The sequence below is a fragment of the Xenopus laevis genome, chromosome 5L (assembly GCF_017654675.1).
Source record: "Xenopus laevis strain J_2021 chromosome 5L, Xenopus_laevis_v10.1, whole genome shotgun sequence".
Classification (NCBI taxonomy): Eukaryota; Metazoa; Chordata; class Amphibia; order Anura; family Pipidae; genus Xenopus; species Xenopus laevis.
In genome coordinates this window covers 36,153,868-36,170,176 of record NC_054379.1, presented here as the reverse complement: position 1 = coordinate 36,170,176, position 16,309 = coordinate 36,153,868, and the positions used below count along the sequence as shown (strand labels likewise).

At 40.8% G+C, this 16,309-nt stretch overlaps 1 long non-coding RNA gene across 7 annotated transcripts in view; it reads left to right on the top strand.

The window, feature by feature from the left end:
• LOC108716608 overlaps positions 1–16,309 on the top strand; it is a 442,310-nt gene that overhangs the window by 243,498 nt on the left and 182,503 nt on the right. For 6 of the 7 annotated variants that reach the window (XR_005961207.1, XR_005961210.1, XR_005961206.1 and 3 more), the window contains one exon: positions 590–672. The exons of the other annotated variant lie outside the window; for it this stretch is intronic. This is a non-coding gene — a long non-coding RNA (uncharacterized LOC108716608). The remainder of the gene's footprint in view (positions 1–589; positions 673–16,309) is intronic. 7 annotated transcript variants of the gene reach the window in all.

Sequence of the window (16,309 nt, the reverse complement as noted above, 5' to 3'; positions counted from 1 at the left end):
GCCAAACCTGTAGTAGGACTGCTGTTGTGATGCTGGTCTATGGCTAGTACTTGGCAGTGCAGTCTTTCCCAATACACCAGCTCATCACCAGGATACATCACAGGTAATTGCCTGTGATAAGTCATATTTATTTATATTTATTTAGTATATATGTCCATGTTTTTCCATGGCTGCTACATGGAATCCACAGGGTAAACCCCTTGTGTATATTGAGTCAAACTGCACACTACATTTTCCAGGACCTGCCCCTTTGTCAGGTGTTTATCACAAACAATTGTACAATATATATATATATATATATATATATATATATATATATATATATATATATATATATATATATATACTTATAGCTATTCATGTAATATGTAAATAGATTACTGCTTCCAAAGCTGCTGTATATTATGTGTGTCTTATCAAATGACAAGGTCTATCCATCGCTAATCTGGAATTTGGTATGATGGTGTCTTTAAGATTATGAGTGATGTCTAATAATACTTCTAAAGCTTCCCACTGCTTTTTGTTTCGGCGGATATAAAGGGCTGTTTAATTAAAGTTTGGTTTACAACACTTTTATCCGCTACTGCAGAGTGAAGAAAAAATGATTACTGAGGAGTTTATAGGATTAAAGGACAAGCTGAACTAACAAGCGAGAGGATGACAGAAAACGCAGTAAGTACAAACTGAATGATTTTATTTAATATCGAACGTCCTGGGGCCGAATTTAGTTCTGCTCACTTTAAGCATGTCACTGTTACATTAGGCTGTGCATAAATCCATAGAAAACTTTGCTTTGAAGTTCATGTAGTGTTAGATACTGCACTTAAGCTACTCAAGTTAAATAAACTCCACAAGCCTGGTAATAACTATCTCCACTGAAATGTAACTGCCATCCCAGAGAAAAATGAAGTCATCTCATCACTATGGACTGGTCATTTATTTTTTTTTAAGATAATGTTGCTTTGCTGCACTCTAAGGGTAGGGGCACACTGGGCGATTTGGGGAGATTCCTCGTGAGGCAACTTCGGTATACGAAGTGGCACGTGTGCCATGCCACAGGCATATAGCCGGCGTAAGACAGAGGGGAGACAATCGCGGCAAAGATGAGTCGATTAGTCGCCAGGCGACTAAATCTCCCTAAATCGCCAGGTGTGCCCTTACCCTTAGACACACGCTCAGATTTGGGGAGATTTAGTCGCCCAGTGATAAATCAGCTCTTCTTCAGGGGGGGACTAATCTCCCGGCTAGAATCTAAATCGCTGGTGGGATGGCACTTGGAGCACTTCATTTTCTGAAGTCATCCGATGTTTCCTAGTGAGGCAACTTCGGGCGACTTCGGAAAATGAAGCGAACCAATAGCCATGGCGCCGCCGATTTACATTCTAGCCAGCATGAGGCAGTTCTAATAATCAAATGCTCTGTAAGTCTACAAATGTATTGTTTTGCTACTTTTTATTACTCATTTTTCTATTCAGGTCCTCTCCTATTGATATTCCAGTCTCTTATTAAAATCAATGCATGGTTGCTGGGGTAATCTGGCACCTAGCAACCAGATACAAACGAAATAACCCAAAAAAAAAATCAAAACCGGTTGCAAATTGTCGCAGAATACTAAAAGTTAACTTATACCCTTTAATGCATATCATATACACAGATGTATAATGTAGTTATATAGAGTGTCTTCCCCTGGGATTTGAAACAATAAAACAATCATAAGGTTTAATAAACATATTGGCTTTGATTTACTTTCTTGATGGCAATCACATTTTCCAAAACCATGTTCCAAGATGAGAAGTGGAAGGACCCGAATGATTTGCAGATTATGAACGTTCACGAACAGGTGGCTTTCAGTTTGATGCAGAATATCTTTTCTTATAAAACACAATGGGAATATTATTGCTTCTGTCATGCTGAACTCTCATGCTGAATGCTCCTCCTTTCATATATACAGTAGCTGCTTCTTCTTTATAGAGTCTACGTCTAAATGACAAGTCTCCTCTTATTTTCCCACTGGAGCAGTCTACTAACAATAATGTTTGTAGATACCTTTAATCATAATGATTTTAATATAGATATGATGAAAGCAGATTGACGGTCCTGCAGGAAACAGATATAGGTGCTTGGCTTAAGGACACAAACTGAATATTTTATAACACAAACATTGCTTAAATGATCTCACTAAAATGGTGGCTTCTGTAAGCTGAGACAAGAAGCTGTCATATCAAAGAGAAGTATTGAACTCTTTGAGCGGGTTTCTAGCAGTGTCGGACTGGCCCACTGGGATACCAGGAAAAGTCTCGGTGGGCCCAGGTGTCAGTGGCCCCTCATGCTGCTAAACATTTGGCCTATTTCATGGTCATTCCCTATTTCTATGAGAAAAAGAAGCTAAATAGATGGAATAATAGATTATAATATGTAAAGTAAAGAGACTAGGAGAATAGAGGTTGAGTGAGGAGAGGAAGAATAATAGTACTGAGAGTGGCCACTGGTCTAAGGTTTTTGGGTGGCTCCTGGTGTCCCAGTCCGACACTGGTTTCTAGTATTTATTTAGAAAATCAAAATTGCATCCCTTTCAAAAGGAGAGTTCCCCACAGAACGACCACACCATGGGACATCGGAGCATACATGTTGTTCAGACCAGACTCAGCTGCGTTTATGTTATAAAGTTACATAGTTAAATTTAGGTTGAAAACAAGACAATAGTCCATGATCCATTATCCAAAAAAACATGTCCCAGGCATTCTGGATACCAGGTCACATATAGCTGTACCTTGTACCTGATGCAAACTATGATTTAATTCATCCTTATTGGAGGCAAAACTAGCTTATTTAATGTTTGCATGTTTAAGGTAAGACCCCTTATCCAGAAATCCCCAAGTCCCAAGCATTATGGATAACAGGTCCCATACCTGTATTTAATAATAAGAGTGAGGCATAAGAATTGTTCGTGTGAGTTAGGGAAGTTGGTAATTATTCTGCTGATGAGGCCACAGTATTTTGCTATCCTTCCAATTATTAATTAAATATTAAGCTCCCTCCTGTCACCCAATATGTGAAACCTCTGACTGAAACAACCACCCAATTGTTTGCTTTTGTCACATGAGAAGCATTGAGTGCACCAACCTGTAAGCAAATTAGTGCCCTGAGGGGTTTTCTGGAAAAATAGCAGCATTTATATATGTTAACTTTCATCAAGTGTCATATATTATCCACCATTATTGACAGGCTGATCAGCCTGAAACCTGCAGTACCCACCGGCAACATACCCAACAACACATACACACGACTATCCACTCACATACACAAGCACCCACTCCTGCCTACACACACCCAACTCCCTAAATTCGCACATTCTTAGCCTCCCACCCATCTAAACAAACACTCATCACATACACACTTACACAAGCACCCACCCACTGCACACCCACACATGCAACCACCTCCCTACTCATGCACCCACCCTCTTCACATGCACTTGGATGATGATCCAGGGGAAAGAAAAACACTCAGTGCTCGGCCAGTCTGCACTGAAGAGAAAAAAATTCCTTACTGACTCCAAATGGCAGTCGGTTGTTACACCCTGGATCATGTTCTATGCTACGGGGGAGGGAAACACACTCATCTTAGACACACATACATGACTATATACATATACAAAGACATGTGAGTGATGACAGTGAAGGGATTTAGGAAGCTGGGGAGGGTTTGTGGCAGCAGAAAATTCTCCTGGTGGAAAGGTTTAGACAGGATTGAAATAAAAATAAATTACAGACAAATACTTGTTTTTAATTATATAAAAGGCTTAGTCTGGCTCTACATGATATCAGCTACATGGATTGGAATGGCACCTTTTATCTTAGATGGTAAATCCATTTCTGAAGTTTTATAGCTAAGCCAGAACTACAGTAGCCCTGTGAGAGTTAACATATCTCCCACACTTATTTGCCTACTAGAGTATCAGCAGTGATATCTGTAGAATTGGCCAGATCTCTACCCAGAGTCAGTAACCTAGTACAACCTAGAGGCAGTCATATAGTGTCCTATCAGTTAGACACTTTGATGGATCAGTCTGTGGGTGATACAGGGGGCAATATTATTTTTGGCTGCCTATCTGTTGTTCTGATCATTTGGGCAGATATCCTGCACGATTGGAACAGAAGAAAGGGAAGTGGAGATGCACTGGCTGACACGGGGCACTGACAGATGAAAAGCCATTGCCAGTAAATAAATAAATTACCCAAACTCTTCAGAGTACTTCAGAAGTTCAGAGTACTTTTAAAGTTCGTCCACCTGTTCCCTCCCTATCATTCTCCTTATTTGAGGCTCATTGTATTAGGCTCTTTTCTCCTGTTTCACTCTGCATTGCTGTTATATATCGACCACCAGGACCAACTGCACAATTTCTGGACAACTTTGCTGCCTGGCTTCCTTACTTTCTTTCATCAAATATCCCATCCATCATATTAGGTGACTTTATTAAGGCTAAGGCCACACTAGGCGATAGCGCCGCGATTTGACTCGCGGCGACTTTTCACCGCGACTTTTAAGCCGCAATCGCTGGGGAAACTTTTGCGCTGGCGTCTATGGGGAATCGCGAAAAATCGCCAGCGTAAAAACACACGCGGCGATCTTTTCTCTACTGTCGCTCGAAATTGCCTCGCTAGGCGATTTCGAGCGACAATAGAAAAAAGATCGCCGCGTGTGTTTTTACGCTGGCGATTTTTCGCCTCGCTAGGCGATTTCGAGCGACAATAGAAAAAAGATCGCCGCGTGTGTTTTTACGCTGGCGATTTTTCGCGATACCCCATAGACGCCAGCGCAAAAGTTTCCCCAGCGATTGTGGCTTAAAAATCGCGGCGCTATCGCCTAGTGTGGCCTTAGCCTAATATACCCGTTAACAACATTAACAACTCTTCTGTCTCTAAACTTCATTCACTTACCTCCTCCCTAGGCTTATCTTTGTGCTCAGACTCCCCCTCTCACTCCAATGGTAATGCTCTGGATCTCATATTTACCAGACTCTGTTCAACCACCAATTTTACTAACTCACCATTTCCCCTCTCTGATCACAATATGCTCACATTTCAACTCTCACTAGCTCCCTCCTCACCCCCTGCTATTCCCCAAACACGTACTTACCGTGACTTGCAAGCTGTAGACATGTCACATCTCTCTTCTTCCTTTGACTCTCTTCACTCAGCCATCTCTTGTCCTAATGTGGCTACCTCTGTCTACTATAGTACTCTCACCACTGCCCTAAATGAGCTTGCTCCTCTAAAAACTAAACGTGCTAGACCCAAACCACTTCAACTTTGGCACACTGCTCATACAAAAGCACTCCAAAGACATTCACATGCACTTGAGCCCCGCTGGCGCAAATCCCGCTCCAAATCTGACTTTTGGAGCTACAAATCTGCCCTAAGCTACTATAACACCAGCCTTTTCCAAACATACTTCACTCATTAACTCCCTTTCTAAAAAACCAGCACAACTTTTCTCCACCTTTAACCCTCTTCTTTTCCCTTCTCCACACCCTCCATGCACATCTGTCTATGCTCAAGTTATTGCTGAGCACTTCAAAAACAAAATTGACACTATCAGTAGGGACATTACACTACTCAACCCCCCTAGACCTCCACCACACTCCCCAGTCTCTCCTGTTCTCCTTCACCCCTGTCACTGATGAGGAAGTCTCAAAGCTTTTGGCCTCTTCTCACCTTACCACCTGCCCGCTTGATCCAATTCCCTCAAAACTTCTCCGCAATACCAATCCTTGTCTAATCAAAGCCTTAACTCACCTATGTAATCTTTCGCTCTCAACTGGACTGTTTCCTTCTCAACTAAAACATGCTCTTGTCAGCCCAATTCTGAAAAAACCCTCTCTTGATCCCTCCAATCTTGACAACCTCCGACCTATCTCTCTGCTACCTTTCATCTCTAAACTACTTGAGCGCCTAGTCTACAACCGACTAACCTCATTCCTCTCTGACAATAACCTGCTGGACCCCCTACAATCTGGTTTTAAGCCACAACACTCCACGGACACTGCCCTGACTCGACTAACTAGTGACCTTTTAACTCCTAAAGCCAACAATCATTTCTCACTACTAAAACTGCTTGATCTCTCAGCCGCATTTGACACTGTAGATCACCCTCTCCTCCTCCAGTCCCTCCATTCGCTTGGCCTTCATGACACAGCCCTGTCCTGGTTCTCTTCTTACATCACCAATCGTTCCTTCAGTGTCTCCTACAACGGAGTAGCATCTTCTTCCCTATCTCTTTCTGTTGGAGTTCCTCGAGTCTCTGTCCTGGGACCATTGCTATTTTCCCTCTATACTTCCTCCCTCTGCAAATTAATCAACTCGTATGGTTTCCACTACCACCTCTATGCTGACGATACTCAGATTTATCTCTCATCTCATGATCTCAACCCAGAACTCTTAACTCGCGTCTCCTCCTGCCTGTCCGCTATCTCTACCTGGATGTCACAACGCTACCTTAAATTAAACCTTTCTAAAACTGAAATGGTTCTCTTTCCTCCAACTAACACCAGTAACATCCCAGAAGTATCCATCATAGTTAACAATTCCACTATCACCCCCTCTCCCCAGGCCCGGGGTTATCCTAGATTCTGCCCTGTCATTCACTCCTCATATCCAGTCATTTATTAAATCGTGTCACTTCTACCTTAGGAACATATCCAAAATACGATCATTTATCACCCAAGATGCTGCCAAAATTCTTATTCACTCTCTCATCATATCACGTCTAGACTACTGTACTACTACTCTCTTTTAATTCGCCTTCCCCTCCAGAGACTGTCACCTCTCCAGTCCATAATGAACACTGCTGCGAGGCTCATACACCTCAGCAACCGGTCCTCCCCTGCCTCGCCATTCTGTCAATCCCTGCACTGGCTTCCGTTACCTTTTTAGAATCAAATTCAAATTAATGAGACTGACTTTCAAAGTACTTCATAACTCTGCCCCACCCTACATCTCTGAACTCATCTCTATATACTCACCCAACTGCTTACTCTGCTTACCTCTACTGACCTGCTACTCAACTCTTCTCTCATTACCTCCTCACATGCTCGCATTCAAGACTTTGCAAGGGCTGCACCCCTCCTCTGGAATTCTCTCCCACGGTCTGTCCGACTTTCTCCCAACCTTTCTGCTTTCAAGAAATCTCTTAAAACCTACTTCTTTCAAAAAGCCTACCCTCACTCTGCTTAACGACCAAACGCAACACCACATACAGTACCACATTTCTCACCCACTTGATCTTGCCCACTCCCACACCTTGTGTATTACTCCCTTCCCTTTAGAGTGTATGCCTATGCATGGGTCCTTCCTCACCTTTTTGTACTGGTATTGATTGTTATGTATGTAACTCCATATGTTCTATGTATATAATTCATGTGATTTAGTCATATAATCACATTTACTTTACAGTGCTACGCAATATGTTGGCGCTATATAAATACATGTTAATAAAAAGTGATTTCTTCACACATTTTCTTAGGGTTGGCTGCACCACTGCAGGAGTGGCTGCTTCTTCCTGATGTTCTGCAAGAGGCGACTCTTCTTCTTGATGCTCCTCTCCAGGAGCCTTCTCTTCTTACTCTTCTCCAAGAGCATCATCTTTTTCATCTAGCTCCTTGCCAGGAGCCTCTTCTTCGTGCTCCTTACCAGGAGCCTCCTCTTTGTGCTCCTCACAAGGAGCTGCCTCCTCTTCATGCACCTCTCCAGGAGCCACCTCCTTGTCCTGCTCCTCGCTAGGAGCAGCCTCCTCTCCATGCTCCTCTCCTGGAACCATCTCCTCTTTGTGCTCCTTGCCAGGAGCCACCTCCTCTTCCTGCTCCTCACCAGGAGCTGCCTCCTCTTCTCGCTCCTAGTTAGCAGCTACCTCCTATTCGTGCTTTTTGCCAGGAGCCACCTCCTCTTCTTGCTCATCAACAGCCGCCTCCTCTTCTCGCTCCTTGCCAGGAGCCTCATCTTCTTGCCCCTCACAAGGAGCTTCTTTATCTTCCTGCTCCTCGCTAGGAGCCTCCTCCTCTTGATCTTCTACAGGGGTTTCATCATCATCTTGCTTCTCACTAGGAGCCTCCTCCTTGTTGTCATGCTCTCCTTCTTGCATTACAGTAGGAGCTGACCTTTGTTCTTCAGTGGTTCTGAAGGGAAAAAGTAGGAATTTTAAAATTGTTTCCAAAGTGTTAACACTAAAATAATTGCCATTGGAGGAATAATATAACCTGATAGCCTTAAACCAAGTTTGTGGTCTGTTACTAAGATGAGTAGATTACATGCTCCTCCAATGAGGAGGGAACTTCAATGTTTGGAAAACACCTAAGGACACTTTTAGGTATGTTTGTGAAGCTTCTCATTCATCCAGGTCATGGTATATTTTTAGAAATAAGGCAAATCAACTGGACTTACTGTATTTTTTTCTTGAAGACGTTTCACCAGTCATCCAACTGGTTTTCTTAATTCAGAATTACTGTAAATAAATTCTTTCCGGAATATATAATCTGGAATTTTGCTCCAATCAGCATAATCTGTTTATCATAATCTGCAAGGATGTCATGATGTAAGGTGTTGAATGTATTAGCAAGATTGGAATTGTGATGCGTTATTAAACCTTCCAGGGAGAGGTGCCAAAACAGCATTGTATGTGGCAGACAATAGATGTTGCATCCCCCCACACACACACACACACCTACACCTCTATTGAACCAGTCGCTCTCCCAGTCTAGAATCTGGACTTGGCAGTCTTCAAACGTGTGTACTTTCTATTTTAGATGTAGGTACGCCACTGAGTTCTAACCAAAGGAACTGGCTCTTCTGTGCTGCGCCATACGCTGGTGTAACTGTTGTTTGGTTTCTCCCACCTACAAATCAGAACATTCCTCACTGCATACACAATGTTACTCTTCTTGTGCTTTGGGGTTGGGTCTTTTGGGTGAATCAGTTATTGTCTCAGTGTGTTGCTGGGTTTAAAGCAGTTTTTCCAAAACCCCAGCTACATATGGGAGGACCAAGTTCTTTCTCCTGTCCTGTTTTCCACCTTCACTGGTAGTCTTGGTGTTATTGCTTCTCTTTCTACCGGTTTTCCCAAAGGCCCAATCTGGAAACCCACACGTCTTTAGGGCCCCTCTGAGATGTTCAACTTAGCCTCTGTGCTGGTGGGGATCTTGTCTGCTCTGTGATGTAGCTTGTTTGGGGATCGGGGATTACGCTCAGCATCAACGATAGGAAGGGCTTTGTTCTGAGTTGGTAATGTATGTACAAGGTATGTTTGGGGGGGCAGGTTTCTTCTAGTAAGGGGGCAGATGGGTGTGGCGGCAGCACAAATGATTTGTTACTCTAGCAGTGACCAGGCTGCTTGAATGTTGGTCCTTTAATTATTCTTTAAGTAGAAACGATTGCATCTTGGGAAACAGGAAGTATTTCTGCATCCAGACCGATGTCAGTAACAAAACATGCGATACATGTTACAGAAAACCCCAGATACACGGAGGACCTTTAATTAGTTACTCCCCCTGTCTCTATAAACATGTCCTTTTTGGGGTGGTGGGTGCAAGAGCAAGGAGAGGTTTTAGACACAAATGCCTTTATTTGTGCAGTGACTGTGCTGAAAGTCCTTTAATACCTGTCTTATCAACAGAGATAAAGGGCAGCAGGTAGCAAGTTGCATCTTCTCAATAGATTGTTGTAAGTGTACCAGCTTTTTGACATTGATAAACTGGGCAGCAAAGGCAGTTGGTATTCTTGAAATCTGAATGAAGGATGAAGTGCTAGGGCAAGCACTCCCATCCCCATGTGCATCCATGATTGCCCAATGGGCACAACTTAGCCAGTATATACATAAATATATATGTAGAATAGCTATTTATAAGAGAAAAGACCACATGCGCCTACATGTTTTTTGCCTGTTTACCACTTGTATGGCTGGACCACCCTGGATTACTACCCCAACAAATCTTCTTTACTATAACTGAAGCCAACAGAATACCCATGCACATCAATATTGTATAAATATTGCACTATTAAGATTTTTCAAAGCAGCCTACTTACTGTATGACCCGAATAATGCCTCTAACCTTCCCTCTTTAGCACAGGGTAGAAAATCAAAACTTCACACGTATGTATGGAATACAAATACATTGCATTGCTGTACTTTGTTCCTATACTGCTTTAGTAAATGCAGAATTTCAGGCAAATTGCAAATCTACATATTAGGCTAGTGGCTTTTGAATCACCATGAGTCCCTTAAGTACGTAAATAATTATAGTGCCATTTTTGTTTGTGCAAAAGAGCCATTTAAAAAAAATATATAATCTTGTACATCAACCCTACATTTATAATGCCTTTGTTTTTTCACCTCTTCAGCAGACAGCAGGTTATCTGCTGAAATTACAGGAAATCCTTTCATTTAAAAGGACAGGTGAGCTATTGTATTGATTTTAACCTAAAAAAAGGCAAATTTAAAGCATAAAAAACGATCATAAAATACATGCAAGTAAATTGTAGTGTTTTGCTGAAGCTGTTGGTTGAGCAGTAGATCAGAAAGTGAAACAAGGTCAGCAGTGAAGCCATTATCTCTATGCTAAGCTGTGCAGTTCTTGTCTTTTAAAGAAGGTCCATTGTTTTCTCTTTTCCAGGCAGACAGCACAGCATGTTACTTGCTTTGCTTGACTGGATGTTTTACAGGCTCTAGTAACTAAGGACTTGATGTGGTTTATGACATCAGATAACTTTGCCCAAGTGCAAAAAATTTTGTTTGCAAGCAAGTCTTATATTGCAATTCTATTAACATGTGTTATTGGCACTGACAGGTAGTACTTGTATGCAGAAAATTATTTATACAAACATTTTTTTGTATATGCCTTTCTATTTTTAAAATAAGCCCACTGATTAGAATTTAAAAGTGCATAATGCACATTTACATAATTATCTAGCGTGCAGTGACTATTAAAGAATGTTGGACTGGATGGCAAGTTCAGAGGGAAATACAGTCCTATAATACTTCAGTAACATATATTCAGTCCTTAAGCATTTATTTGCTACCGTCAGGGCCGGAACTAGGGGTAGGCAGAGTAGGCACGTGCCTAGGGCGCAAAGCTGAGGGGACGCCAGGCACGTACCTGCTCTTTCGCCTACCCCATGTCCGGTCCTGTGTCTCCCTGGATGCCCCTGGTAATTTACGTTTAAATGCGCTTGTGCGCATGCACGTACATTCGCGCATGCACGCTGGCGCGTGCATTCGTGCATGCGCAATTGAGCAAACACTAAGCCGGCGCCTGGCCGGGTTGGCCCGGCTCTGGCTACCGTTTAGTATGTAGGGTCATCAAGGTTAGCATAAATTGGATTTTATCATCAAAGTATTTTCACCTCTGTCTGGGATCTTTGCTTATAACATGCAAGGCAGATGAGAACATATTCTAGACTGGTTTTAAAGGAGTTGTTCAGCTTTGAATTAACTTTTAGTATGATGTAGAGAGTGATATTCTGAGACAATTTGCAATTGGTTTTCATTTTTTATTATTTGTAATGTTTGACTTATTTAGCTTTTTGTTCAGCGGCTCTCCACTTTAGTTTCGGCAATCTGATTGCCAGGGTCCAAATTACCCTAGCAACCATTCATTTAAATGAGAGGGAGAGGGCCTGGAAAGAAAAACGAGTAATCGAAAGAAGCAGTAACAATGTGTAGCCTTGCAGAGCTTTTTTTTTAGAAGGGGTGAGTGATCCCTTTTTGAAAGATGGAAAAAGTCAAAGAAGGCAAATAATTAGTATAACAAATAATGAAGACCAATCGCACAGTTGATTAGAATTGGCCATTCTATAACATACTAAAAGTTAACCAACCCTTTATACAGAAAAGTGCCCTGTTTCTGTTGGCTAGCAATCTCTAGTACAACTGCAGGCCCTTGAACCCTTCAAAACAATGTTTATGGTCCTAGACATCTCGAGCTCTACTGACCTCTTTGGATGCCATAGTTTTATTTTAATGTGGCCCCCTAAACAAGCAGCATAGTACAGTCTAAATTGTAGGCAGAGTATAAAACTTTCCACGATCAAATAAAGTCCAAGCCTTTGCCAAGTGTCAAAACTGTAATATTTTCACAAGGTTTGTTTTAGTTTAGATCCCATTTTTGTTTAGATCCCATTTAAGAACTTTACATTTTGTTTTGCATTTAGTTTAGATCAGGGATCCCCAACCTTTTGAACCCGTGAGCAACATTCAGAAGAAAAAGGAGTTGGGGAGCAACAAAAGCATGAAAAATGTTCTTGGGGTGCCAAATAAGTGATGTAATTGGCCATTTGGTAGCCCCTATGTGGATTGTCAACCTACATTGAGGCTCTGTATGGCAGTGCACCTGGTTTTTATCCAACCAAAACTTGCCTCCAAGCCTGGAATTTAAAAATAAGCCCCTGCTTTGAGGCCACTAGGAGCAACATTCAAGGGGTTGGAGAGCAACATGTTGCTCACCAGCTACTGTTTGGGGATCACTGGTTTAGATCATCTTTAAGAACTTGTACCTATCAACAATTTAGGCCATTCTCTAATCCTCACCCTTCTTGGGGTCCATTCGAAACTGTCCCATGTGAGGACCAAATGGAGTCATGAGAAATGAATGTGTAATTATGGACACTGTCAGCATAACAGGGCTGTAAATAGGACAGTTCCTTTTGTTCTCATAGCCTGTACAGATTAAAAGATAAACTGTGTTTTTATAGTATGGGACCGTTTAACAGCATTTATGTGTACAGTGGCCCTTTTCAAAATAAAATGTAAAAACAATAAAGCCATTTCATTTAAGATTACCAAAGAATGGGAAATATCTGGGCATTTCAAGAAAGTCAATCCATAAGGGCTGCACTGATTGCGTTTGATGTCAGAGCAAGCTATATATACTGTATAATCAGTGACACCAATTAGTGATGGGCGAATAAATTCGCTAGACACAAATTTGTGACACAAGCGAATTAATTCGCAAAACTGCGGCCACAATTCGCCTGCGAAAAATCCGCTGCGTCAACTATAAAATTTGGCAAAATTATTCAGACGCCCATTGACTTTAATGCATTTGGACCAAATAGTTGTGCATATAAAAGTTGTTGCCCGTGTCAAAATTGACGAGCATCAAAATAATTTTGACACCCATTGATTCCAATGTGTTCCGCAAATTTTTGCTGTTTCGCAAATGTCTCGGTAACAGATTCACTACCGCCAAGTAAATTGAGCTTATTGAAATTTCCCTGATTTTTCAAGTCATCTAGTAACCTAAATTTGGAGCAGTGAATTTTGCAGCTAAAAATTTCCCATGCCAGAAATATAGTATTGGCTACAAAATATCTGTCTGTGGTAGTATAATGTCGTTTTTTTGTTTTTTTTTTGTAACTTATATTTTTATTTGTTTTCACAAAAGAAAAAGAAATACAATCACAGTGAAGGACACACATGTCATAGAATGAACAAAGTGCAAACATGTATCATTGCAATATCAAGAAGACATAAAGAGAGGAGCACCTAACAATTTGTGTTGTGTTTTCTCCTCCCACGTGACTCCTCCTAAACAGTGTCAATTAGGACTAAATTTAAGAGCTTCTCAGCTCAAGTACCAGAGTAGGATTAGGAAAGAATATTTATGATGTGGTAGGCACTTTCACGACCATGATGCTTATCAGAAGTATTGAGTGAAGGCACAAGTGGGAACATATTGCTTATAAGTAAGCCAAACAGCAAGGTCAACGCAGTGAGTATAATGTCTTCAATCTAATTTGTACAGGTATGAAACCTGTTATCCCGAATGCTCTGGACTCCTCATATGGGGTCTTTTTGTAATTTGGTTCACCATACCATAAGTATGCTAAAAATCATTTAAAAAATTAAATAAACATCCAATAAGGATTATTTATACTGTATCATAATTGAGATCAAGCACAAGCAGTGTCAGACTGGGACACCAGGGGCCCATCCAAAAACCTTTGACCAGGGGCCCACAAATTAATCTTAGACCAGGGGCCCACTCTCAGTACTATTTTTCTTCCTCTCCTTACTCAACCTCCATTCTCCTATACTCTTTTCTTTACATATTATACTGTTTTTTTCCATCTATTTAGCCTATTTATTCTCATAGAAATAGGGAATGCCCATGAAGTAGGCCAAATGTTTGGCAGCATGAGAACCCACTGACACCTGGGCCCACCGGGATTTTTTTTTCTTTTATCCCGGTGGGCCAGCCCGACACTGAGCACAAGGTACTGCTTTATTATTACATAGAAAATGGAAATAATTTTTTTTAAAAAAAATGGAATTCTTTTATTAAAATGGAGTCTGTGGGAGTTGGCTTTCCAATAATTAGGAGCTTTCTGGATAATGGATTTCCAGATAACGGATCCTATACCTGTACTGTAAAAAAAATATTATATAATATATAATCAGCTGATTCCATCATGCATCATTTCACAAAGCAGCCTACATGTTACACAGTGGTAAGAAGACAGTTCTATTATAAATCTAATAGAACAGCAATTGATTTGCCATAGATTTATAAGTATTTTATTCTACCTGTGGCTGCTATGCAGAAATCATCCATATACCACTGCCACCAAGTCCATTTTTACTAAAGTCAAAACTGTGTTGGAAGCATCAGAAGATACAATTGGCATAAATGGATGCCCATCTCTCAGTGATGCCCATGGGAAGAATCCAGCTGATTTACACTTGACTCTCTTCTGTTGGTTTCATACAATGTTTGTCCAATTACAATTTTCTAACTTCCGAAGTCTAATTGCAGTGTCGTATTGGTAAGCCAATTTGTATGACAATCTCAATACGTTCGATAACAATGAGATTACTGTTTTATTTACTCTCTCTAAAGGAACTGTACATCTTGTACATCAGATCCACACAACCTAACCAGAAGCCCTATCGTTTTCTCTGCTAGACTTTGTACATTAATTGCACCCTTGCACAGACCGGCCTCTATTTCAGTTTGTCCTCAACAAAGTTTCACTTAAAGGGGATCTATCGTGAAAATGAAAATTTAATATAAGCTTCATGTTGCTTTACATATAATCATGTTTTTTTAAAGGGGGGAGAATATCTCAAATAACCAACTCCAGCACAAACAAAAGGTAACAAAATAACAGACTCTGGCAAACACCCTGCATGCAGAGAAACAGGATTTCCATCAGAAACAGCTATTTTTTAAAGAGTGAGCATATAGTTTAAGGGTGCAACCCCTCCAAAGAAAGTATTAGACCTAACTGTCAATCAAAAACGTACTCCGCCTACTGCATGAAGACAATGAAGAGAGACAGGTGGTTCAGAGGGGGGAGTGAAGAGTTACTTGATTATTTTATAAATGGTACATCATTTTAAGTTGATTATATTTAGAAAAGTTCTTATTTCAGCAAGATGAAGCTTATATTACATTTTCATTTTCTGCGATAGATCCCCTTTAAGCTTGGTAACCACTGCAGTTTGAAGTATTATCACAAATGTCTCAAACTTCACAATATCTCCCAGCATTTGAAGTAGAAGGGATTGTACAAAATCACTAGGTAAAAATTGCATTCTTATGACCCATTCATGTAACACATGAGCCCATTTATGCACTGACTGAAAAACATGGCAAATTATATTATTTTTTTCAAGAAAAAGGACTCTATGAGCATACCAACCCAGGTAAACTTTATCATAACAAACTTTCTGATGCCTTATTCACTAGCCAAAGGACTCAAGTGCATGCCTTGCAACTGGAATACAAAAGATTCCATCCTTGTATAAAGGGTTGTGAAACTGATTCCAGTGGTTGTACTGGCATACATTAGTTCACTAAAAAGCTACAATCTGCACACACAGTTAATACAAAGTCTAGTGTAATTGCCCCTTTGATGTCAGGCAGGATTGTCTCCCTATGGTGCAAACTGGAGACAAATTCAGGTGGACTTTGCCTCTGTATCAATTAAAAAGTTAACTGAAATTAATGGGTGTGTCTTTTTTTAAACAAATCTGCTACGTAACTATGCGATATGCTTTGTTACTTTCTGTCTCACTAGTCCTTGATCCGGCAACTGGGTTTTCCATAACGTCTCTTACGCTATATCTGTATCTATCTCTCTATATCTGTCGACTGTGGTTTACCATAGTTATGTACATACTGCAGCATGCTGTTGCTCTATACATACTAGTGTAATATCTCTAATCAAATGTTTACTGTATAAATTACATTACATAATTATATAATATATATATAATTGTCTGATTCCATCGTGCATTGTTTCACTTTAACAAGTCA